This window comes from Mus caroli, unplaced genomic scaffold (assembly GCF_978045245.1).
Source record: "Mus caroli unplaced genomic scaffold, Mus_caroli_1 scaffold_7, whole genome shotgun sequence".
In the NCBI taxonomy this organism is placed as follows: Eukaryota; Metazoa; Chordata; class Mammalia; order Rodentia; family Muridae; genus Mus; species Mus caroli.
The window spans coordinates 67,398,866-67,425,740 of NW_028227262.1; the positions used below are offsets into that span (position 1 = coordinate 67,398,866).

General features: G+C 43.9%; 1 long non-coding RNA gene across 1 annotated transcript; it reads left to right on the forward strand.

Moving 5' to 3' along the window:
• The first annotated feature begins 770 nt into the window (after positions 1-770).
• Positions 771-3,013, forward strand: LOC110297051 (uncharacterized). Its single transcript, XR_002378241.3, has 3 exons — positions 771-953; positions 1,083-1,205; positions 2,993-3,013. It is a non-coding gene; the product is annotated as an uncharacterized LOC110297051 (long non-coding RNA).
• Positions 3,014-26,875: the final 23,862 nt, after the last annotated feature.

The window sequence follows — 26,875 nt, forward strand, 5'->3', positions numbered from 1 at the left end:
TTCACTTACGATGATGTTCACGCAGCACTTTCTGTAGCAGAAAATGAAAATCACAACCGAAGCAAATAGAAACCTCTAAATTAGGTATAGGTGTATCAATATTGGACAGGTTAAACTATAGCACCTTTAGGTATGTTGATTATAATTAGCAAAGTGTTCTGTGGCTTTTAAAACTAGAGTGGATAAATATGTGTATATGTATGTATGTATGTATATATATATATACACACACACATGGAAAAATACACACACATATGGAGAAATGTATAGAATGTGTAACATATTGCTTTGGGGTAGATAAAGGGTACACATGTGTAGAATACTTATGGACAATATATAAAATTGATGATGACTGAGAATGTCATAAAGAACAGGTGTGTCTGCGTAGGGGTGGAAGGAGAATTGAACTCCCACCTCCACTCCCCCCGCAGACCCACCTTCTCCATATTGAGTAATTAGAGCTCTATCTGAGCAATGGACACACTACCAAGCATGCTTGAACTACCGTCCCTGAGCTACAGATGGTGCTATGGAACCAAAGGTTTGCTAACCAATCTCCAATTTCGTGGGCTCCGTGATATCATCACGGTGGGCTGTTTGTGCACGCGCTATAGCCCGCGCTATAGCGAGGCGCGAGATTTGAGCTTGGTCGGTTGGCATTCTGCGTCTCGAGGACTCTTGTTCTAGGAGGTTGCCGTTCTTGCCGTTAGGGCTGCTCCGCGTTGGGTGGGCGGTATCTCAGCGTCCATATGAGCCAGAAACATCGTTACTGTGGTTGTCACAGTGGGAACATGGGTCGCTGGACGTGCCTCACTCTGGAAGGAAGAAAGCTCAGGGTTATGGTTCTGGCCTCGGCTTTTCCTTCTGTCTCTGCAGCCATAATTCTCTGGGACCTCTCTATCCTCTGTCTCCCAGAGGCCCCTGTGCTGCCTTCCCACATTCTGGGGTCTCAGGTTTGTCCAGGCAGGTCTCAGTCTGTGGAGCTCGGGCAGCGCAGAAGGGCGCAGGGTGGGTGGGGCTGCCAGTATTGAGTCGCCCCTTGAACCCAGGGTTTCACAGTCCTAAGGTTGTTTGTTGTTTAGGCGCTGACCTTATAAGGGATCAGTCTGAATTGGATACACCCTGCCGTCGAGGCTTATCTTCACAAATAAGAAATACTTGAAGCCAGGGATGCCCAGACTGTCCTTTCGTCTTCTCATACATTGGTAAGACCTTGTTTTATTCCCTGAATATATTTAATATTTGTCCTCTTCGGCGTCCGGGTGCAGAACTTGTCTGACGAGCTGCAGATGAGTCCTACAGATGTTCATTTATCTACTCTTTTCCTTACAATCTATTTCTTTGTAGTTAAACTGAAATGCAGTTGAAACTGTGACACGGCTTTAAGAGGAAAAAAAAAAGCAAACCCGGCTTGTAACATAAGATTCTGATGGTCTGCTGGGCGTGGTGGCACACGCCTTTAATCCCAGCACTCTGGAGGCAGAGGCAGGCGGATTTCTGAGTTCGAGGCCAGCCTGGTCTACACAGAGAAACCCTGTCTCGACTCCCCCCCCCCCCCAAAAAAAAAAAAAAAAAAAAAGGTCTGGGCCCTTGGGCTTCTCACAGACCTGTCTTGACCCTCGATCCTTATTTCCTGTGCTGGTATACAGAACGACCCCTGCTTAGCTATCATTTATCTACAGAAACGGACTCAGCTCTTACTCTCCACGGTGATCCCTAGGGTGACTGTGAAGTTCAGGTTGTCTATTCCTGGAAGAACATGGAGATTTCTGGTGATTGAATTAATGTCAGCTGTGTGAAGATTAAACAATGTGGAGTGAATAGGATAGGACTTGGGCTCTTACAGCCAGAGTGCAATACTCCAAAGTGCTTCCACTAATAATTTTAGTTAGGAAGCAGAACACAAGATTTCATATTTTAATGTACATGATTTTCATGCATGCTTAGCTCACGTATACTCCCCCACTATTCTTCTTTGTGTCCTTGCACCTCCCACTGATTTCCATCCACCAATTTTCAACCTGCTCTGTATATATGTGTGTGTGTATATTAAGGTTCCACATGTGAGAAAATACTACGTGTCTTTCCTCTGTCCCCAGTCCCATGTCTTGTAGCCACCCTCCCGTTCTTTCTCCCTCTGCCATCATCTCTGTCCTGCTCCTTGTGTTCTTCATGTCACCTTTGTATTTCATTTCAGGCTGAGTTTTAATCAGGCATACAGAAGTTCTGGCCATCCCTGGTTTGGGGTATTGCTTATTTTTGGAGATCGCTACACTGTTTTGTTGCCTTGTATTTTCAAGATGGGGAAAAAGGAAGAAGGAAAGTAGAGGTGTTGTTAGAGGGTAGAGTGGAAAGGGGCAAAGAAGAGATGTGCTTTTGGGCTTGGCTCAGATCATAAAGACACCTTCATTCCCTGAAGAGGACAAGGGTAACAAGGGATTTGGCCAACAACAGTCCTCTGTAACAGATGGAAAGACTATCTCCAGAGGACAGCAGATACCTGGGGCTCATTTTGCTGTTTTCAAAGTTCCTTTGTGAAAGGTAAGTGGAAGTTAATTCAGGATTCTTTCAGAAATGTAAATGTCCTCTGGTAGAATACCAGTATTCAATTAGGTTGCACTCCATTTAGCCTTCTGAGAGTAAAGTGGCTGTGTGATATTATGTTACTAACCAGGACTGCGTCTCTCAGACCAGTAGGATCTACCTTCATGTAATTTTAGGGGAAAAAAATCAGTGTAGTCCTCTAATATAATGAACAAACAACATTTTTGATACTGTGTTTCAATGTGTCAGTGTGTTGGCTTCACCGGAGTAGAACATAACTAGTTCATTCCTCTGTGTCAGAAGGTGGTTACTCCTGGAAATTCAATGAAAATTATAAACACGAACATTTGTGAAATGGAATTAGGTGCTAAGATATAGATAAGTAGGAATTTATTTTCTATCTCTGTTTTTAATGTTGTTAAAACTTATTATTCTTATACTTATTCAGGTTATGGCCACAAAGAAGCAGGTAAGTACAATGTGTGTGTGTGTGTGTGTGTGTGTGTGTGTGTGTGTGTGTGTAAATTTACCAAGGCTGGAGATGGGATACTCTTTGTAATTCCAGCACTTCGAAGGCAGAGTATCACAGTTTGAAATCCAACCTGGTCTGCCTAGTAAGTTCCAGGCCAATCCGAACTACAGGGTTAGACTTGCCTCAAAAATCCCAAATTAAGTCTGGGAGATAGGACAGGGCTGAGAATACTTGCTATGTTAGCATAATGACCTCAGTTTGAATAGCCAGCACCTTTGTAAATAGCCAGGCATGGCTAAATGTTTCTGTAACCCTAGTATAGAGGTTGATGGAGTAGACAGGTAGATTCTGAGATCTTTCTGACCAGCCAGCCTAGCCAAAATGATGAGCTTCTCTTTCAGGGGGAAACTATCTCAAGCCCATAGATGTATAGCAGCAGAGGAAGACACCGGGCATCCTGTTTGCCCTCTGCACACATGTGGATGACTGTGTATCCACATATGCCCATGTATGATACATACAGTGTCCCCCACCCTCCTACGACACACCTTTTGGAAAGTGAGTTTTCTTTCTTCCCAGCTCTGGAAGAGAGACTGTAGTGGAGCTTCTGGGAGAGTCAAAACTGTACTGTGAGTTTGTGTCATTGTGTGTCCATCACATGAGGCAGGAATAAAAGCATAGTGTGATGGATTGAATAATGCCTCCTGTGGGCTCAGACAGTTGAAATGTTGGTAGAACAGTTTGAAAAGGACTAGGAAGTGTGATCTTGTTGGAGGAGCTGTGCCAGTGTTGGTTGAGGTTTCTAAAGCCCATACCATTTCCAGGTAGTTGTCTCTCGCTGCTTCTTAGGAATCACATATAAGTTCTTGGCTACCGCACCAACGCCATGCCTGCTGCCATACTATACATGGAACAACGTGAGCCCCAGACAGAATGGTTCTTTACTAAGTCGCCTCCATCACGGTATTTCATCTCAGCAATAGAAAACTAAGACAGGACTTTTAAAAAGACCTTTAATTCATTAGATTTATCCATTTCACTTTTGTATGAAATACTTTGCCTGTGTGGTTGGTGCTCACAAAAGTGAGAAGAAAGCCTCAGGTCCCCTGGAACTGGAGCTATGGATGGTCAGGAACCACCATATGGGTGCTGGGGATGAAACCAAGGTCTTTTGCAAGAACAACAAATGCTGCTGACCTTTACGAAGGCTTGTTCTCTCTTCACTCTTTGACAGAAAGTCTTGAAATGACAAATGTTCCAGAAGAATGTTTTTCTCCTTTGGATCTTTTCTTTAAAAATGTGAAAAAAAAATGAAGAGCCTGAGTTGGTTGTTGATCTGTCATGCACTGAGCACTTCTGTGAAGCAGAGGTAAGTGGGATACGTGCTTTTTAAAGAATTTTTATTTGTATAAAAGTTGTATTTTTGCATATGTGCCTGTGCCTGTGCGTGTGTGTGTATGAAGAGGTCATTGTGTGCCCTGCTTTATAACTCTTTCCCTGTTTCTCTTAGGCAGGTCTCCTTCCTGAACTTGAAAGTTAGTCAGAGTTCTCTAGAGGAACAGAACTGATAGAATGTCTGTCTGTCTGTCTACCCACCTGCCTGCCTCTCTCTGCTTCTATCTATCTATCTATCTATCTATCTATCTATCTATCTATCTATCTATCCATCTCTATAAATAATTTATTAGAATGACTTACAGGCTGTATGTAGTTCAGCTAGTCCACCAATGGCTATGTACCAAGGGAAAACACCGAAGATCCAGTAGTTGTTCAGCCCATGAGGCTGGTTGTCTTCAGTACATACTGCAATACCAAAGAAATAGGCTTTTAATGCTAGTGGAGAAATAAACTTGCCAGTAAGAGCAAGCAGGCAAAGAGCTAAATATTCTTTCTTCCATGTCTTCTAGATAGGCTGCCACCAGAAGAAGATGTGGCTCAGATTTAAAGTGGATCTTCCCACCTCAAAAGATTTGAATTTAGGTTGGATCTTTCTACATAAAATGATAATTAAGAAAAATCCCTCACAGGTGTACTCAGTTGCCTGGGTTTTAGTTAATTCCAGCGGTAGTCAAGGTGACAACCAAGAATTAGCTATCACAGAGCTATTGTTTTGATTTTGTTTTGTTTTGTTTTCTGCTAGGCTTAGAATCCTCCTGTCTCTACCTTGCTCAGTGCGTAGCCATAGGTGCACACGGACCACTAGAGTTGTTCCCTGGGTGCTGAGATCTGAACTCAGGTCATCATGCCTGCAGAGTGGGTGCTCTTAAGCACCGAGTTATCTCCTCCTCCCCAGGATGCTGTCTTACGGTTAACATTTTTTTGATGTTGTAGCTCTTTGAGAATTCAGTGGTTTCTACCCTTGGCTGATGTGGGTAATTTTGACAGGTAATCTAACAGTTGTCCTGTTACGTGCTTGCTTATATTTGCTGTCTCAAATGGAGGTTGGGCTTCTGAGACTGAGGCAGGACGAACATGGGTTCAAGGCAATAGACTCTTTGAGAAAAACAAAAGTAGGGTTGGGGAGCTATTTGAGTAAGTTTATCATGCAAGCCTGAGCATTTGCGTTGAAGCCCCATTACCCATTGGAAAGAAGGGCTACCCAGACAGTGTTTGTCAGTGCAACTAGAAGGCTTTAAACAGGAAGGAAGATCTGCGGCTGATTGGACACTATACTGTTCCTTGTGCTCCAGGTCATTGAGAGACATTTGTCTCCAGAAGCAAGCTGGATGGCTCCCGAGAAGAACTCTCAGGGGTGACTCTAGGCCTTTACCTGAGTGTTCACACATACACACTTACATTCACACATCCAGAGGAATGTACTCAACACAGACTAGATGCAGCAGAGGCATGAATGGGACTATAATCTGTTAGGTGTGCCTAAGCATAGTTCATCCTCCTGAACTGAAAGTCTGTGACCATTTAATATTATTCTCCTTTGCCCCACTTCACAGCTCCCAGGACTGCTTTCAGTCTCTATATGAATTTGCCAGTTCTAGCTGTCTCATACAAATAACATGTAACGTACACCCATTTCACTAATTTGCCTGGCCTTGTCACTAATCACTAATCATGTCTGCAAGCTTCATTTGGGCTGTAGCATGTGCCAGAATATTCCATTGCTTGTATGATCCCTATTTAATCTGAACTCTGGCCTGGCTGGTCTTTATTCTATTTCATTGTAAAGGAACTTCAAGGTACCATAGAATTGAGTTTTTAAATGTTCTGTTCCATTTATTATCCAGGTGACAAAGCTGAGAAAACCCATTTCCGCTCCCACTGCTCCCACTGATACATGGTTAGTGTGAATTTCTAGAAAGGAGAGTGACAACGATGAACTTCCAAGTGGCTCAGAGAGGACCAGCAAGCCTATTATCTCTGTGATCTAACTGACGCCATGGCTATACAGAACAGTGGTGTGCCATGTTTATGTGAGTGGGACCCTCTACCTAGGCAGAATGATGATTCTTTCAATTCCTAAGTTGCTAGTTTAAAACATCCAGTTATAAAATGAGAACATGAGAAAACTGCTAAGTTGTTGGGATTTCTCCCATGATGCTCTCTTTCCTGATGCTACCACAATGTGGCATAGAGTCTCTTCTCCCACCTCTGACCACAGCTTCCTGGATGTCGTGATCATGGAATTTAGTGTCAGTCTGACTGGATGGAACATTATTTATAGACGTGAACATGAGGAATTTCTAAGAAAACTGGTATGTGGTTGCCTGGGCTCTGAGGGCAAGGGCCACTCTTAACGTGGGTGGACATCATACAGCCAGCGGGAGCTGCATGGGACGAACAGAAAAAAAAAATGAGATTTTCTCTGTGACTCTGCCAGGACAGACACACCCTTCTGTCCTTAGACATCAGAACTCCAGGTCTACTAGGCTCTAGAATCTGGGTTGTGGACTTGGGCTGGGTCATCAGGTCTCTAGCCTCAGACTGAGACTCGTACAAGTGGCTTCCCTGGTCTGTGCCTTTCAGACACAGGCTGAGCCAAACTACCAAAATTGCAGAGCTTCTTCCCTGAAGAAAGCCTGACATGGCAATGCTTAAGCCAGTTCTAAGAGCGGTTGGCCCAGAGGAACTTCACTTAGATTTCAAAGGGTGCTGCAGTCAACCTCAGGGCCAACACAGAGACTGTCTCAAGAGAAACCCTTCACAGAGTCTCTAAGGGGCAGTGTAGGAGTATGGCAATCTATTGAGACCCAGAAACTACGTGCTGATCAGTGTCCATCTGCAGCCTGGAAAAGCTGCAGTCTTGAGACCTCAACTGCGAGAGCATTGGGTGTTCTCGTGGACAGAGTGCTGCCCTGGACTGGTACTTCTTGCTTATTTCTCCCTTCTGAATGGAACTGAGCATTTTTCTCTTGAACCTCCATTGGATTTTGCAAGTGTGAAAACTGCCCAGTGCACAGGCTCAAAGCCAAAGAATGCTCACTGTATGATTCTCACCGATGTCTGGAAGTGTGTGGATTGCTGACTTCATGAGGACCTCTACACGAGATTTTTCCAAGTCAGAACCCAGTGGTGACTTCCCTGGGCTTGTTAGCATGGTGTCCTCTATTGCGTGAGAGAGAGGCTGGTGTTGATGCGCTGGAGGAGTCATCTAGAATAACACTTGTCCATCCTGGAAGGGTGATGCCAATATGCTGGGAGCCACAGCTTTTAAAATGATCCTTTCCCTGGCCCAAGTTACATCTTCACATGCATCTTCTATATCTTGTACCAGCAGTGGATTGTTTGGGTGTTTTCTATTTAGGGAGCTTTAGCCTTAGTGGATGACCATGTTGTAGTGAAGCCTACCTCCTCCCAGGGATTTTCTGCATCAGCAACCATTGGCCTAGTTGGATCAGAGTCTACCTTGATGAAATCCCTAGACAAAGTTGTTTAAAGTTCTTAATATCAGAGGGCAACATCCTAGGCCACTTCCTCCTTTTCCTTCTTCTGCAGAGAGAAAGAAAAAAGTTTTAGGCTTATAGTTCATATCTCAGAAAAGTCTTCTCAACAAGGGTATGTCCAAAGTGTAGCAGTGCTCTCTGGTTTGATTTGCTCACACAGAATCCATGCTCTTCTGCATACCCCAAGGACCATGGAGCATGGTCACCATATCCTTATTACATAGCTGTCTTTAGGAACAGTGAAGGCTCAATATTTCCAGGACCTCATTGCATTTTTGTGTGTTTGTGTCTGCACACATGTGTGCATGTAAGTATGGAGCTCAGTCATCAACTTTAGGTGTCAGTCTTTAGTCAGTTTTTCTGGGAGAATCTTTCATTGGATTTGAAGCTCACCCCTTTGGTAATGGTTGCTGGCCAGCACCTACACGGGATTGGCCTGTCTCGTCCTTCCCAGTGCTGGGATTACAGGTGTGCACAACTTTCCTGCTTTATTTTTATTATCATCATCATCATTATTGATACTTGGGTTCTGGGCCTACAGTTCAGGTCCTCACGTTGCCTGGAAAGCACATTATGGACTGACAGTCGCTCAGGTCTGCACCTTATCCTTTCCGGAAGTCTTGAACCTTCACTGTATCTGATACAACGTTCATCTATAGTTCTTCTCTGTAACTTGGTTGATATATGCATTCTGTACCCCAGGCAAGGCTGACAGGAAACATTACACTTGCTGACTGGTAGTCTTTGGTGAATTTGAACCAAAAATAAAGCCTCCAATGTTTTTCTGATGCTCACTTCCAGGGACATTTAAAATAGCATAAAATATCAAGTATTAAACTCCTTTTACTTAGGGGATGTATAATGCAGAACTGTTCAACCCCCTACTGACTATCAGCACCAACTTACAGAATTCCTCAGCAAACAGCTATAAATTAGTATGCAGTTGCTGACTGTGTGTATTCTTGCCTAGCTAGGGAGCAGTGCTGAGCCCTACCTGCTTTTCCACAAGTTGAAACTGTTCCCAACAAGGTGCTGTGCATACTGCATACGATTGGGAAAGTCATTGACTACAGATGGGATAGCCACACTAAATTTCTTGCTCATTCCCTGTGAAATACCTCATGTTCTGGTGAGAGTGTTCACCGTGGGCAGGTTTCCTGCTGGCAGAAAGTTCATAGATGTTTGTCCTGAAGTTGCCTTATTGCGATACATAGGATGAATCTATAAGAATTGTCCCCATCAATTTTTGTGCTTGACTATTTTGAGGCACTGACCTGTGTGTCACCAAAATGAATTAGTCCATTAAAAGGACAGACTCCATTGGTGCAGCACAATCCAGTCACCAGGCACAGGCTGCATAGCTGACATACAATCCTCTCGTCTCTGTCATCCTTAAACTGATTTGCCTGCCAGGTGTAGCTCACACTCTGTTGTACTGATTGAGGAGTGGCTTGAAGGCTCTTGGCTTTAGGAAAATGATTTTCCCAGTCTGAGATACAGCACAGAAATGGCAAATGAGAACAGTTCTAATGTCAGAAAAGAAGGAAGGAAGGGTGGGAGAGACAGCAGTGTCCTATGCGCACGGAGCCCCCTGCCCTGCCATTCTGCCTGTCTGTGCTGAACTGGAGAGGCAACACCAGCTCCTTTCTCCTACCCAGTGCTCAGGCCCTGAGGCTTTTGTCTCAGCAGCTCTGTGCTGCCCTGGAGACTTTAGGTCAGCCCCAGAGACAGGGAAGCCCCACACCGAGGATGCTCTTTCTTGTCCCAGTGCTGACCGATGTCTGATATTTGGTGTGCTTCCTCGTTTTCTCCACAAGGAGTCCAAAGGAACTCCAGAGTGAGTAAGATGTACAGAAATGTGCAGACATCCACATGAGGCCCTGAGGGGACGTGGCCTCTGCAATTCAGGGTTCTGGGGGTGCCTGGGGTGAGAAGAGGCACACCCTGAAAGCCCTTGTCTACCTCCGTCTCCATGCTGGAGAGAGAGAGAAACCTACCTTTTCAAAACCAGGCACTCAAAAGCAAACCTCAGCTATCTTAGTGATCCAGTCCGTCAATCAGCACTTGGGAGGCTGTGGATGGTGTTAGTGAACCACTAGAAGTTAGAGGAAACAGCCCTTCTCTTCTTCAAACCTGACAATGAGGACTTTGGTTCTTTTCCTGCACTGTGACTGTGACTCAGTCACAGTGGATCTCTGCTTATACCATATTTTAGGGCATTAGGTCAAAGGCAGGACAACACTTCAGCACAGGCCATGTCAAGAGACTCAGGTTTGTCAGAGCGAGGGACATGGCACCACTGTCACCTAGTCAGATGCTTCACCCAGGGGCGCTGCTAACCTTAACGTTTGGATCGGGCACAGAACCAAAAAGTCTTTCCTTCTTTGTCAGAACTGTGCCTGAGAAAGACTGATAAGAAACTTGGCGTGTCGTGACTGATGTACTGATAAGAAACTCGGTGTGATATGACTGATGTGCATGTGTCTGTCTGGGAGGACACTCATGGGGCTGGTGAGAGTCCTTGTCTTTGGGGGAGAGGAGTAGAGAGGGAGATCTAGTATGATCTCAAGAGACTGAGTTCTGTAAGTCTAAATGGAAAACCAAAAAGAACCCATGCTCTAGAATGGAGCCTGAAATAGAAGTCGTGGAACTCACTCTGTAGACCAGGCTGGCCTCGAACTCAGAAATCCGCCTGCCTCTGCCTCCCGAGTGCTGGGATTAAAGGCGTGCGCCACCACACCCAGCCTGCAACTTTTTAGATTATAGAATTCTAGACATGTGGAAACCAGACCCGACAGATAGCTCTCTCATCATCTTCTTTTTAGCCCACATAGCCTTCTTGTTCTGGTGAATCATTTTCTGAGGACAGCCTACTCAAAATGATGAAAAGTCTTACTCAAGGAAAAGTCTTAATCTGATTAGTCTCACATATAACATGTGCTCCAATGTCATATAGGTTCTGTGTGCCTACAGCCGTGGCTAAGAAGGAAACCTCTTTCCTATGCCACTCTAAAGGCACATGGTGAGCACAGGAATCTGGGCTCTGCCACACACCAGCAGTGGTCCTGTAACCGCCTGCCTGAGCAGAGAAAGGGCAGTCAAAACCTTCAGCAGTGTGCATGCATCCTGCTTAATGGCCACTCCTTCTCATGAACTTGCTGAGTCATGACAACATCCCCTTTGGTCCTTGTGTACTGGACCCCAGTGAGCTGTTTTGGGTGACAATGCCAAACTCCCCCCCCCCCCGCCCCCCTGTGAGCGACAGAGAGGAGCCTAAGCACTAGGGAAGCATAAGTGGAGTATCAGTCACAGGAAAGGAAATGGAAACTGCAGGTTCTCAAGATAAAAGTCTGTTATTTAAGAGGATGGCCTCTTCTGTTTTGCCTCTTCTGTGGGGCTAATACTACATGGATGATTTTTCCCTAAGGCTTTTGTAGCAAGCACACGAAAAGTCTTGGTTGAATTCGACTTTGGGGCCTTGCTGAGTAAAAATCTTTACTTCTTCTTTTGGTGGCATGCTGGTGTCTTGGTGATTTGGTGGCATGCTGGTGTCTTGATGATTGGTTACAGAGATTGGTCATTCCGAGACAGAAAAGAGGGAGACAATCTAACATTCAAACCTGGCTCGCTCCATCCCAGAAGTTTTAGCACAGAGTTCTATCTCCAGCATCTTACACTTAGTTTGGTGATACATTCTCATAACCCCAGTGTTGGGAGGGGAAAGCAGGAGGATTGGAAGTTCTTAGCCTTGGTTACATAGCAAGTTTGAGGCTTTTTCTGTTTGAAGAGACCTTACCTTTAAAAGATAAAATTGTGAGAGGAAGGGAAGAAGATAAGTTGGGCCCCTTAATACCAAGGAGCAATCGTAAAGTTTTTGTCACTTTGAAATAGAACACACTGTGGATTAAACTTGAAACAGGAAGCCTTGTGTGAGCACTCCTGATTCAAACGCAATGCGTGGAAGGGTCATTTCATAAAGACCCTTGGATGTTTAAACGTATGAATATGCAGGTCCTATTCTTTCTCCTCTCTGGGAGATGCTGTGTGCCCTGCCCTGGTCCTCAGACACTCTTCCATCAGCTTCTGTAACAAGTTTTGGTCCATAGTTCTATCACTGAATTTCAGTCTGCACTCTGTGTCTCCTTTTATGTTGGGTCTGTGTTCTGCTGCTCTGCTGAAACTATTGATGGTTCTTAAGAACTTCCTGGTGGGGTCTGTAGGTGTCACATAAAGAATTGTGTCCTCTGCAAACCAGGGCTCTGATTTCTTGTTGCCTTTTCCCTTCTGTCACTTATTGCATAGACTTTACGTAGAATATTGAATGTAGGTGGAGACAGTGATGACCTTTTGTTCCAGACTTTAGTAAGGATAGTTTGATTTTTTTTCTCATTTAGTGTAATATTGGATATTGGTTTGTAATACACAGTTGATACAATGAGATATGTTTCTTCTATTCCAAGTTTCTCTGGGGCTATTTATCATCAAGGGACACTGAATTTTATCAAAAGACTTTAGTCTTTTGAGATGGTCACATGATTTCTGTCCTTGAGTCAATTTATTTTTATCTCTGAGATTTTTTTCTCTTGGATTCTGTTTGCAAGTATTTCATGAGTAATTTTTGCATCTTTGTTCATCAATAAGTGTGAATTTTCTTGGGTCATCTTTGGGTGAGTTTGTTCTGACCCTAAATTGGCGAGTTATGGTCGATTTGAAGTAAAGGATTGTGTTGTAGCAATTTCCTCCAAGATTAAAATGTTCTATTCTTCAGGGAAGCTCTTTGGGCGGGAAGTAATCCCAAAACAGCTTCAGGAAGTTCCTGAAACTGGTCCACGTTCACTAGCTCCCTCCCTCCCAATAGTAAACAATAAATGTAGTCACTCTCTGATAAGCAAGACAACTGAGATGAACCCAGATGCCTGGAAAAACAGGAAAGCCAAGCATCCAGAAAATAAACAGACCAGCTAAGCAGAAGCAGCCTCAAAAAAAGAAAAAGAAAGAAAGAAAGAAAGAAAGAAAGAAGAAAGAGAGAGAGAAAGTAGCAGAGAGCAACAGAGATGATGCCTAGAACAGAATTAGACCAACTAAACCATCTGGAATGGACACTCTTCATTCTGCTGCATCACCTGCAGGCTGTGCACTATGCTCCAACTTGTTAGCTTTGTGAGCTGTCAGTGGGCTTTGAGTCATTTCTGTTCCTGTAATTAGCCACTCACCCATATTCCTGTAAGTGACCCCAATAAAACTCATTGATTGGTTCACCAAGTTGGACTTTGGTTATATCCTTTCATTTTTAGTCATGAGCTCCCTATCTGTGTTAAATAGACACTTGTTAAATAGACATGTCCTCAGGAAAAGTCTGTCAACATTGTAGTCATCTGAGAGGGATTCGGCAGAATAGAATCAAAGATGGCTGGGGAGGAATGAGTGCATGGTGTTGACTCTGGGGAACAAGCCATGCAACCTAGGCTAAGCAGTCTGTCGGAAGGAGCACTCCTGGAGGACGTTCGGATACATTCTCCATTTCCTGTGTGACATGTTAGTGTGCCTTTTTGCAATGGGAGCAGTTGCATGATTCTTGCATGGGGTTGTGAGACAGGCAACTGAGGCTGAGCCATCAGGAATAGGAGTGTCTGAGAGAGGAAGGACAGAATGGCAGTCTTCATCTACTTGCTATGGGGTGGCATGCCTACTTGAGTCCACCTTGTGAATATGGAGATGCCCGGAAATGAGTTAAACAACTTAAGAGGAAATTTTGCAGCCTTCAAATAAGCATTAGGATGGAGATTTTCAGCAAGCAGACACAGAGGTTGCCTGGACTCTGGTTGTATGTAGTAAGAAATGCATCTGTGGCTGATATAATGGACACACAGGAAACTGTGAAGGAGGGGATAACACAAGAAAGAGATACAGCTAGCATCCTCCACAGTAGCTTATAATATGACAATTAAGTTAGATAAGCAGGAGGATGGGAGAATGGTGGACAGACTATACCCCTCACATCTGGGCTTTAGTAGAAAAGAAGGAGCATTCTATGTTCCAGGTGGGGCCTAAAAGAGTTCCCCAGTAAGAAACCAGAGCCATCAGGAACTATCCAGCACTTGAACTTTTAAACAAGCAAAGAAAAACCTGTCACAGCTTGGATTGTGAGGCTGTGGGATCCAGGAGGGAAGGGAATTCATCTAACTGCCATGGAGGCAGAGGAACTGAGCAATGTTAACTGCCCATCCCCACTGAAGGCAAAGGCTGCATAAAGTGAGACAGTATGAGGGAATTCAGTCCCTGATGGACTGACTGTTTTTATCAGCCCCACTAGGAACACTTGGTCATCTTCAATCTGTGTTCCCCATAAATCGCTGAGGCCAGAGAACCATAGAATAGAGGGCTATCAAGGGAACTAGGCATATGAAAAGCTACATTTGAGCCCGGTTTATGGGGCCAGATAGAACTATACTGAATAGATTGATACAACAGGGACCTCAAGGCTGGTCTAGAGTTTTAGCAACATTGCTGAGCCCTTTGGAGGGGCAAAATCTTTCTAAATCAGGAAAGGCTTTTGCAGATCTAAGTGCCTTCTTTAGACATGCGTGTAAAGAGTGTCCATAAAGTAAGAAAGCAACCTAGAGGGTATAAAAAGACAGACACATGTTGCTAAGTCAGACAAATATGGCAAGATTTGTGTTGAGTCAGAGTTCCTAAAGCAAAAAGTGATAGCTAAATCCTAAACTAAGTAGCTTCTGGGAGCCTGGAAAGCCGGAGGAGCAGTTCACAGAACACATCTGTGATCAGACAATGCAGGTAAGGACAATCAAGCCTGTCTCAGGGATGGGCAGTTATCCAAGGAGGGGATATTACATTCCATCAAAAGGTAATGCTGGCGATGAAGGTGGTTTGCCTATCCAGGATGTGGTAAATGGAGAGGCAACAGCTATGGCTACAGCTGCAGTACCAAGCCAGGAACTCTTGGAGCTAAGGATCCAACAGGTGTGGCAGGGGAAAGCAGGGCCACATTCCCTCTTGTACCTAGGGAGGTCAAGGCTAATTCAATCCTACTGTGTTCCTCAAGGGTTTAGAGATGGAGGTACCATGGAAGATCGCCAGCATATGGGAATACAATGGCTCAGAGAGAGGGACAAGATTACAGAGCATCTTCTTTCTATGATTTTGTACCCAACCTTGATCTGTGGAGGAAGCAATTGATACAGAAATGGATGGGAACTTTCCACACTGTCTTAGACCTTGTTTATGTTAGACTTTAGCATCTTTGGGGTTATGAAGTTCTGGAATTACCTGATGCTTGCTCTGAATCCATGACAATGGTTCACTAAGATTATTTTTTAACAACACTGTTAGTTATGGGATAGTGGCTCAAGCTGTTGCCTCAACAGGACCATCTTCTGGATAAGGTTTTCTTCTTACATAGATGACATGACATAGACAACCTCTGTATATTATGCAGGTTTGGAAAATCATAGAAAGAGGTATGTAGGTGGATCTAAAGGAAGAAAGGGAGATCAATCTGCACAAGGTGCAGGGCCCTGACAGCTGTAAAATTCTTGGGGATATTATGATCTAGTAAGGTGCAGATGATACCTGTCAATGTTACTGACAAAATACTACAATAGACTGTGCCTAGACGCATGGTGGGAGCGCTAGGATCATTGAAAGATTTTCATATTCCATCTTGCTGAAGCTGTCCTTCCTCTGTATAATTTGATAAACAGTGTTAAATTAGATTGAGACAGAATGGCTCAAGAGTGTCTTGAGCAGGCCAGGATTCTTGAACAGCTGTGTGCCCCACTCCCCAGTGTCCGCCCCTGTTGGATGGTGGATGGTACCAGCAGTTAAGAAGGCTACAGCTGTCAACTGTAGCAGAAACCAACCCTAGCAATCAGTTCCTATAAGGTTTTGTGCCAGAGGCAAGCTCTGGCAGTGTGTTCAGCAATCCAAGGATGGAATGTGGGGTCAGCAATGAAGTGAAACAGCATGCGCGTGCACACACACACACACACGAGTGGTTGAAACAAGGCTCTGACAACTTTGTTTTTTCTCTTAGCCCTCTGAGACCCTGAATGGTGGCTCAATCTCTTGCTTACTTGTAGGAAAATGCTTAATTTTGGAACCTTCTTTTGCTGAACTGTCTACTTGTCTAGTCTCTGTTCTTAGAATAGGATCATTTACTCTATTCATCATCCTGCCTGTTCATGGAACACACGGAAACCTGTGACCACAGCCTTCCATCACCAGATCAAGAAACGCAGACCCAAACTAGAAGGAAGGTTTTCTTTGAACATTAACCACCTGTGACCACAGCCTTCCATCACCAGATCAAGAAACACAGACCCAAACTAGAAGGAAGGTTTTCTTTGAACATTAACCTATCTCAGGCCTACTTTCCTACCCAGGAGTGCAAGTATGTGTTTGCAATGCCCGAGAGCTCACTGTACTCCTTCACTAGCCTATGCAGCCCTCACTACTATACAGGGTACATTTTGCTCTTGGTTCTATCTTGGTTATATTTTCCTGTTAAAACAACCAAAACTATCTCCTTAATCTTTCTTATCAACTATCCTAACTTTCTAAAATTATTTAAACCAGGAATTTTGTAAAACTCACTAATTCATCTAAATATATGAAAGTTCAGCTTCATATTGATCTATAGGAAAATTGCCCAGTAGAGTGGGATTCCTCCCAAGAAGGACCAGAGTATAGGCAGTGAGGACCTCCTCATACCCATTCACATCATGCTAGACACAGGAAGAATATAGCAATGACAGACATGCAGAGGCATGCCAGCAGCAAGAGCGACCCAGAGACAGGCTCCTTCCACCTGAGGCCGTGCCTCCTCTAGGGACATCCTATGAAGCAGAGCATGGTGGACCACCTCCAGGAAGCTCACTTGCCCATCTCAGTTCCCCCTGCATGGCATCCATCAGTTTTGGTCTCAGTTATGGAAAGGAGCAGAAACTCCTTACACAGTTCTAGAAGAGCAACTTGAGAGGTCTATAAAGCACTGCAGCAGGTGGATTCCTTAACTGGTTCCACCTCACTGACTACAAAAACAGCTTATTCATTAAAGGCCTCTGGTCACACCCCTTTCTGGTATGATACAGAATCATACTTAACAAAGGTAACAATAGGGCATGATGTCTTTAAGCCCCATCACCAATGCCACACAGGATTTTCTAGAGACAGAGTCCTTCAAAGACACTGAGAAATGCCCAGTAATTGAATCAACAGCTAAGCAGCTAAGCCAGATAAAGTACCACTGGAAGAGACTTAACCCGCCTCCAATACCTGGCCCATGGATGGTACTAATAGGTATATCAAAGAAGAATGGGTAGTAACAATGCAAATGAACATAAACACCACGTGGCTGTAAAGAGGAGAAGAAAAAAAGTATCCAGTGGTCTGAGTTAGCAGCATAGGTCATACATATCATAAGACATAGCCCATAACAGTCTGTACTGCCATTTGGTTTGTAATTTGAGTCTTCACTGTATGGATGGCTCAGCAGAAAGAGGACTGGTGACCCGCCAGCAGGTCCAGTTATTCTAGGGTCTCGAGGGGACCTTCTCCTAAGAACGAAATGGGGGGAGAGAAAGATAGACACCAAGTGCGAGGAATGACATGGAACCAGTCTGATTAGCATCAAGGTGTCACTGTATTCAGCAAGGCTCAAGGCTTAAATGCACAAGCAAAAGGGGAAGTACTTCTCAGCAGGAGGGGTTGGGCAGTGGAAATGCACAAGCAAAAGGGGAAGTACAAGTACTTCTCAGCAGGAGGGGTGGGGCAGTGGAAATTTTTCTTTTGGCAGCTACATGGGGAAGCAGGAACTTGGTGATATCAGGGTGTGGTCAGGACATCTGGTGCTGACTTAGGGCTGGAACATTCTGTGGTTGTTCTCAGAATGGTGCGTTGGTGGCCTGCTTTTGACCCTCTTTTCTTCTTGGGGGGGAGAGGCCCAATTCAGAGATCAGGACAATTGTGTTGTCTTAATAGCTCCCAACAGACTGGAAGGTGCTGGATTGGTCACTGCACAAACAACAAATGTAGAAAGAAATATATAACAAAGTTCAACAAGAATCATAACCCTTGAAAGTTTTCCGAGCGGCAGCCCAAAGCTTATTAAGTCTCCCTGGAATCATGTAGCAGATGCCTTTACCAAAGTAAAGGCCATTTCTCAGGTACCCTTGGAAGGTGCTCACTGGTTCCATATAAAGAATGGTCATAGGAGAGCTAACATAGGTTGGAAAATTTCTAAGGGTACTGGAATTCCTTGTAAGATATTCTGATATTTTCTATGCTGTCAAACAAACACTTGAGGCCATCCATTTCCAGGTAATAGCCTTGACAAATGGATGTCCTGATGGGACACACACATCAATCAATTGCGGTCCCATTAGAGACTGTAAGTAGATATCATAGGGCCCATGCTTGTCAGTGAGGCATGAAAATATGCCCTCAACTATGTAGACTCTGCCACTGACCTCTGCCCAGCATTTTTCTGCAAGTGAACAACAGATTGAGCCACTGTTCAGGGTCTCACTCGCCTAAGTGTTATGAGTGTCCTCAAAGAATAATGGAGTGACAGAGGTAACCATTCCACTAGCACTGATGTTAAAGTGGGCTGAAGGCAGCCAGGCTCAATGGTTGTACTTTACAACTTCTATCTACCTTATAATCCTATTAGGGTCAGGTTAATTGAAAGGAAAAGGGGGTTGTTAAAACAACAGGTAAAGAGTTGAAATCTAAAAACTCCTCCACATAGTTGGAAAGGACACTCATTTGCGAAGAGCCTGTCAAACTGTCTTTTAAGTGTGTGCTTTTGCCTATAGATCACCGCTGCTTTCAAGCTCAACTCATAACCATTGGTGAAGCTCTTGAGAACAGGTGACTCTGGCGGAGGCACAGTGACCTAATTTTTAGCCAAGGTGGACATCTATAGTCACTGTAAGTGTTGCAGCTTTGAGGGGAAAGGTATTTTGGTAGTGAGGAACCAAGGAATAACACAAAATCACACCACACAACAAACTGCACAGGAGAGATTTATTGAGAAAGACACAAGAGGGGGCTGCCTTTGCTCAGGTGAGAAGTAGCAGAGGACTGAGTGGAAGGCTGGCTTACACAGGGTTTCCTGCCCCTTGCTGTGGCACACACGATGGGGTCAATAAACAACCTTTATTTCCAAAGGACTCAATTTGTGTTTTACTATTCCAAACATATGTACCAAAAGAGCACGTTATGTATTAATATCGACTTGGAATTTGCCTAATTGCGTGTCAACAATTTCTGTTTTAATTTATAATAAACTAGTGGTCTTTTGCCCATTTATTCAATAATTCACCTTTCCTGTCAGCTTACACAAATCTAAGTTGCTGTGAATGTTACTAAAGTAGATGTGAGGTACCTTCAGAAACTACAAACTAGTGTAAAACCGATTTCTTATTGACTGCTATTATTACCCACAGTCTATGCGGGGACTGTGCTGTCCACTACCCTGACTTCAGATGTCCTGTCCTTTGGTTGTAGGTGAATCGGAGATTTCCCAGCAGGCACAGGAGCCTCTACCAGAGTGTGGTGGAAATCTTGGACCTGAGTAGCTCTTTCCTCTTTGGTGTTTCCTAGCACAAAATGCCATGCTGTCCACAGCTGTCATGACACCTGTTCTGTGATGCCAGTAAAAATGGCTGTCAATGGATGGGTGTGTTGATACTATTTTTCGCCATCGGTTGTGATTGTTAAGAATGTTAGCATGTGTTTCCTTCATTCTATCACTTCCATGTCTCAGAATTTATATAAGTTTTACAGGCATAAAGATGGTCAAACAGTCCAGCATTTTCTGTAGCAGAAGATCCAAAATCACAGTCAAAATAAATAAAGAACAAACCTCTCAAACAGGCAGAGATATGCCAGTATTAAACAGGTTAGATAAATTGGGGTACTTTTCATTTTATTGATCATAATCAATGAAATTTTCTGAAGCTTTTAAAACTCAAGTGGAGATGGTGTGTGTGTGTGTGTGTGTGTGTACATGCACGCACGTGTACATGTGTGCTGAAGGGACTATAGCCAGCCCTAGCATGGCAAACATGGCTGTATCAGGCTTTACCCTTCTGACCAATTCCCTCTGCCTTGCTAAAAACTGTTAGATTACATTTGTAAAGCTAGCAAGCAAAGTCTATTCCCGAATTTGGTCACCACCTCTCCTGAGGCTGATCACCAAGATCCAGCTAGCAAAGTATTGAAGTCCCGCAATCCAAAGGCCCCTTTGGATCACCTAATTAATGTGCTCAATTAAAATTAAATACCAAATCCTAACATGAGGTTTTCCCTTTTACCTTTTTAAACTGACATTTTCCTATGGACCACATGTGTTTCCTCTCTACCCAGAGGCAGTCCCTTGTCCCTCACCCCTGCCCCCTTTCCCTTTTTTCTTTCTCCTCCCTTGTCCTCTGTCTCCTGTCTTTGTCTCTTGTTCCCTGCTCTTTGTCTGTCTGGGGCAAATAAATCTCGTTTGTGCTGACAACTTTGTCTTGGGGGTCCTGAGGCAATACCGATCTGTTCATGTGTATTGTTTGGGCATATATTTTAAGTGTATAGTGTTTGCTTTTGTACAAAAATAATATGCACTTGTGAAGATACATACAATGAACAGTGTATAAAATGTAACTATTTACTACATCAAGATAGAATGCACAGGCATCTTATTTCAAGAACTGGGGTCGGGGGAGGGAAGGACATGGCTTACCTTACAGTGCTGTTACTGCAGATCCAATAGCTTCAGGTGCTCTGAGGTCTCCACTTGCCAGTCATCCGCTGTTGAGTTACCCACATGAGCCAGGGGGCCCCATGGACCCATGACCCAGACCCACCCACAAAAAAGGGCAGAAAATACATCCAGGAAAGGTAAGAGACTTTGGTTCTGGGCTCGCCTTTTTCCAGATGCCTTGGGTGACTTGATCTCTGTGTTCTTTGCCACTCTCTTCCCGTCTTCCTCTCAGAGACTTCAGCTCTGTTTCTGCTCATTCTGGGGTTTCAGGTCTATCTGCACGTGGATCTGTGGAACTCATCTCAGTTTAGAAGGGTACTGTGGATACACAGCTGGCAGTATTGAGTTGCTCCTTAACCACAGGGACCTGCAGTCTCCAAGTTGCTAATTAGGCTCAGCCAGTGTCAAGTATCCAGTCTGATTTGGAGACACAGTGCCCTAGGGACTAGCTGGAGGGGTTCTGTGGCTTCTAGGACTCTGCAGGAGGAGGAGGTTTTATTTGAGGAAATTTCCTCTCTGTGCCAGTGGTTGGTTTTGCAACTGTGCCCACAGGTGCTAGTGAATCCTTTACTTCTTATGACTCTTTGGTCCCCAGATTTCCAAAGCCCTTTATTTTACCTCTATACATAAGGAATAGCTGAAGCTTGCCCAAAATGTCTTCTGCCCTTCCCAGAAATTATTCACTCCTTTGTTTACTCGCCACAAACAAGCAGTATGCAATACCCAAGATGGACTGGCTGACACCATGAAGGAAGAGCTACAGTGGGTGAGAGAGCGTCCTGGAGATAGCCTACAGTCCTGCTTAGCTATGATGAGCGAGCTCTGGTGCTTAGAGACCCCAGAGACTTTGTCCTAGGATTGCTTCTTTATACTAATGTGTTTTTTTCATGTTTATCATTGCAATACTCCTCATTTACTTGGCTTGGTGTGAATAGACTCTGGGAGACCTCACTGCCTACAGCCTGCTGTGATTAGTTCCTGGGTGATAGCCCACTCTGTTAGGCAACGTTTTGCAGATCAACATGAAGATGGAAGTTCTCAAGATGCCTTCTAGATGAATTAATAATTTTATGGAATTTCTGACTTGATTTAAGTAGTTTTGTGAAGTTAGCTTTGCAACTTTAATTTTTTTCAAATCCTACTTTTAATGACGGTTCTTAAACAATTTAACCTCCCTTCTAGCCTACCACCCACCAGAGGTAGTAGAAAAGAAAAGATACAGGGGAAGTTGACCCTGTTTAGAAATGGTTCTTTGGAGCAAATCCCATCTGCATTGTCAGGAATCAGCAGTTCAGTTCACAGGTCAGCAGCTGCAGTTTTCAATCCACCGGCAAACTCTTCATGGATATATTAGCAGTCCAGTTCAGTAGTGTTGGGATAACAGCAGGTGGCATGACCTAGCAGGAACATCCAGGCCTAAGCCAAATTGACACAATTCAGCAGGAGCTACCAGGGCCAACAGAAACACCAGAAAAAGTTCTCTGTTGTTCCTCTCTCAGCAAAGCGAAGATCAGTGAAGATCCGAGACCAACAAACATTGCCTAGATAGCTCTACAAGCAAGCCAAGCTAGCTCCCCTCACTCCAGCGAGTCCTTTCTATACTCCTTTCAAACATCATGTGTCCTGCCTCAGCACTTGAATCTTAGCAAAACTCCACATGAGTCTGTCTCAGCTGACATCACTCTGCCAATCAGCCCAAGTCTGCAGAAGCAGCAAGAAACTGCAGCACACCACCAGAAAGTTTTTGGCACGGGTTTTTCTCTATGGAGTCCCCACAAATGGAGCTCAACTATGCAATGTATGGCAGACCAACACATGCATATCATTAGCAAAGAATCCTTTATCACCTGCCCTTTCACGAGCTTGCTTTAGCAAAACATCCTTTCACCTGTGTCCGCTTCAACAAAACACTCCTTCACATATTTGCCCCAGCAAACCCCCATCCAACACAGCTGTCTTTCCAAAGAATCCTTAAGTTTCCACTTTATAGCTTTATTTAAGTAATTGTGGGAAGTTAGGGCAGATGAGTGAAAGTTTAAAGTCGAATCAAGTATAAAGTGTGCCCCTTCCTGATGGAATGGCAAAAGCTGCTTGAGTTAGAGAGAGCAGTGCAGCGATCATCCATGCGTGACAAGCATGTAGTTGTAGAGGAGGGTGGAAGAGGCTTGGGGCAAGTCAGTGATCAAAGAAGCATGCGCTCCAGGTTGGGCCTGAGTTCCTGGATCTTGTGTTCTGGACATGAGGTAACAGGTTTTCTGTGTTACCAGGAAATAAGGTTTTATTATAATAACAACAATAACAATTATTATAATAAAAAGCTAATAACCCTATTATGGGTATAAGAACAGAGAACAAATGATTAGCCAGCCTAGCTGATCCCAACACCTGTTCCGTAGTAAGTATAGATTGTGCTCAATCATCTACAGAGAGAACTTGGTACCGTAGACTTGGTACCATAGATCTGCTTAAACTTTGTTAGTCAATGACAAAATAACTACTGCATTGAGGTCACAATGAACTTATGGAAAGAGAGAGAGGAGAATTGTTTAGCTTGATATAAGTTTTATATAAGAAATATGTAATCAATATCCTGCTGTAATTTTCTTTTGTGTAATGATCTTAATCTGTTTTTGAAGAAAATGTTTTTGTGGTGACTGTCTCTGGAAAATATGTGATTTGTGGCTATGAGGTAATTTTCTTTCTAATAGGAAAAGTTTGTCTTAAGGGGTATAAAAGGGGGTTAAGGAGAAAATAAATTTCTAGAGCTTGTATTCTGCTTCCACCTCTCTCTGTGTCTCTGTCTCTGTCTCTGTCTCTGTCTCTGCCTCTCTCTCTCTCTCTCTCTCTCTTTTTCTGTGTGTGTGTGTTTGATTTTCACTTTCTCTTCTCCAATCGCTGGCTGCCATAGGCAGCAGCCTCCTTTGGTATCTGGACCAACCCTGTCAGTTGCTTTCAGCACTGACCTCTGCCGACGGTACTCCTCCCTGCCTACCTCAGTTTACCCTGTGGTGTCTAAGCCGGTCTTTGACAATGGACATGCTGTCCTCTCCCTTTTCCAGACCAAACTAAGCTCTTTGTTCTGTCCTGGATATCCTGGCTTGACCTACTGTAGAAGAGTACTACATTACCTACTCCCATTTCCCTCTAATGTATGTTTCACAAATAAACCTAAATATAGTGAGTTACTTAAAATTGAAGTTGAGTTGGGAGACAGTGAACATACCTTTAAAAAAATTCAAGTTACAAGTCATTCTTTGTCAGAGCCTACGGCATTAGGTTCTACTGATCCAGGGTCCTCTGTATCTCCAGCCCAGCCTCTTGCCACGAAATCCTCTTAAACCCTGCTTAGTAGTAACTCGTGGGCATAGACCCACTCAGCTCTGACTCCCCATGTTGACCCCAGCATGGCTGAAGTTCAGGTTGTGTTTTCATATAAGAGCTTGGAAATTTCTAAAGCACATTGAATTAGATAGTTGTGTGAAGACTAAAAACACACTATAGGGAAGGATTGAATTTGACCTCTTTCAGCCAGTGTGTATGTATTTTCTACTACTTAGTGTTTGTTTCTATTAGTAATTTTAGTTAACATACAAATATCATGTTCTTATATTTTTGTGCATATAATCACTATACTTTTTTTGTATTCCCTCCCCAACTATTTTCCTCTGTCCTTTGCATCCCCTACTGCTTTTATTCCCCTGAACTATCAACCTTTTATGTTCATGCATTTATATGTGTATACACACACACACTCACGTATATTTTACAAATGAGAAAACACTGCTTGTCTTTCCTCTGTCCCCAGTGCCATCTCTTGTTGCCCCTCCCCTCCTTTATACCCCGTCTCTCTCTGACATAACCCCCCGCCCTTCTCTGACATTCTCTATGCCATTTAAGAGTTTTCTGCCAGGCTGAGTTTTCTCAGGGATACAGAGGTTCTGGCGCTCTGCTTTGGAGTATTGCCTCATTTTGTAGACCTCTGCACATTGCTGTTGCCTTGTATGCATTTTTCAAGGTGGAGAAGCAGGAAGAAGGCATGTATAGCTTGTAACTAAACGTAGATGAATTCGTCAAATGGCAAAGGCTAGGTTAGACGTCAGAAATCCCTACCTGTCCTCCTGTCTCTACCTGGCTCAGTGCTGGGTTCACAGGTGCACATGGGACACTGGGGTTGGGAGGTAGGTTCTGAGATTTGAACTCTTCTCCTCATGCTCGCATAGTGAGTGATGTTAAGTGCCTAGCTCTTCTGCCTCTTCATCCTCAGAACTGTTTTACTAGTTACATTGTTGCTATTGTCCTTTGAGAACTCATTTCCACCTCGCAGGTGATTTTGACAGGGAACCCAATGGTTTCCCTAGTAACATGTTTTCATTGGCAGTCCAAAATGGAGGTTAGGCTTTTGACACAGAGGCAAGGAGGATCATGAGTCCATGGGCCATATAATGAAAACCTTTAGTAAAGCTCTTACCCAGTTCACAGAGGTCTGGGTCAGGGAAAGACTTTTTCTCAAAACACAAGTTTCATGACTCCCAAGGAAGGACACTAAAGGTTGACCCTTGGCCTTTACATGAGTATACGTATTTGCACAGTTACATGCATAAACACACAGGATCATGCAAACACAGACAAGAGATATTGGAGAAAGGGATGGAATTGTAATGATTAGTCCGTGTGCCTAAATATAGTTCTTCCTCCTAAACCAACATCCTGTAGGCATGAAACATTGTTCTTCTTCATCCCTGCCCCTAACAACCTCTTCTCTCTGTATGAAGTCTCTCTTCTAGGTGCCTCAAACAAATAGATCATGTAGTGTTTTTACTTTCTCCCTGGCTTACTTCAATAAACACATGTCCAAGTTTTACTCAGGATATAGCAATGCGGCAGAATATTTTCCTCTTTGTGACAGAATAGTCCAGTCTGTGTATGCTGAATTCCATCTGTACTCCTCCCTGGCTCATCCCATTCTCCTTCATTTCATAGGATCTCTCAGAAATATTTTATTTTATTTTATTTTATTTTATTTTATTTTATTTTATTTTATGGGTGTGTGCACAGACAACATATTACACTTGGGATTCTAGGACACTTTGTGGGGGTGGATTCTCTCCCTCCACTATGTGAGTCCTGGGGATCATACTCAAGTTATCAGGGTCACTAGCAGGTACCTTTACCCATGTAATTTCCATTGAATCTGTTTCTTTGGTGTGCATGTTGCAAGTACCGGGTTGCTTTCCTTCATGTCTGTTCTTTAATAGAAGATATCCACTCTGCACACAAACTTGCAGTAATCTCTTAAATGTCATAAAAGTTGTCAGCTTGCAAGTGGTCACCTCTCAGGTTTAATTTAACCTATAAGCCTGTCCATAGATTACCTTTCTCTTTCCATGCACTTGAATTTCATGTTTCCAAACAGTGTATATTTTCTAGCTGTCAATCATCAAGTCTCCAAGTGTTAGCACACCTTTGTCCTTTTATACTGTACAAATCATTCATTAGATCAGGTTCTTTCAGGTTGAGGGATGATTTGACTCCCTGTTTTAATCTTTCCCTTCTTCCTCTCCCTTCAGTACCCTTCCTCTTTCCTCTCCCTTCTGCCTTACAGGCAGTAAAGTTCAGGAGAAGCCAGCAAGTTCCTCAGCAGCCAGCATGGGGACACAGCCAGCAGCAGACCCAACTGAAGCTGAGAGTAGATGGGACTCACTAGACTTAGACCACAGACCTACAAGTCCAGCTCCTAAGACATTATGACAAGGCCCCATTAGTGAAAATCCGATTAGCCCTGGGAAGCAGGCATGCAAGAAAGCTAGACACAGCCCTGTGTTCTAGTCACTGTCCTCAGAGAGAGGCAGACTGAGTCAGGCAGTGGTGAACACCAGAGTCCCTACTGGAATGCAGGTTGTAAGAGAGGTAGGCAGGAACCTAGGGGTAGATAAAGGTGCCCTGGGAAATAGTGAGCATCAAATGACAAGAACTGATGTACACTCATGAAGAGACCCTGGTGTTCTTAAACAATATCGTAATCATTTGATTTTACCAATGAAGACTTGGGAGCCAGATGTTGGGGTAAAAGCCTGCTAGCTCAGGGAGGCCAAGAAAGCACCCAGCTGACCTTCCTCTTCAGCTAACATCCCTCCTGAAATGCTGTTCTTTCATGCTGTTTCAAAAAAGCCCCTTCAAATGGAATATCCCTCT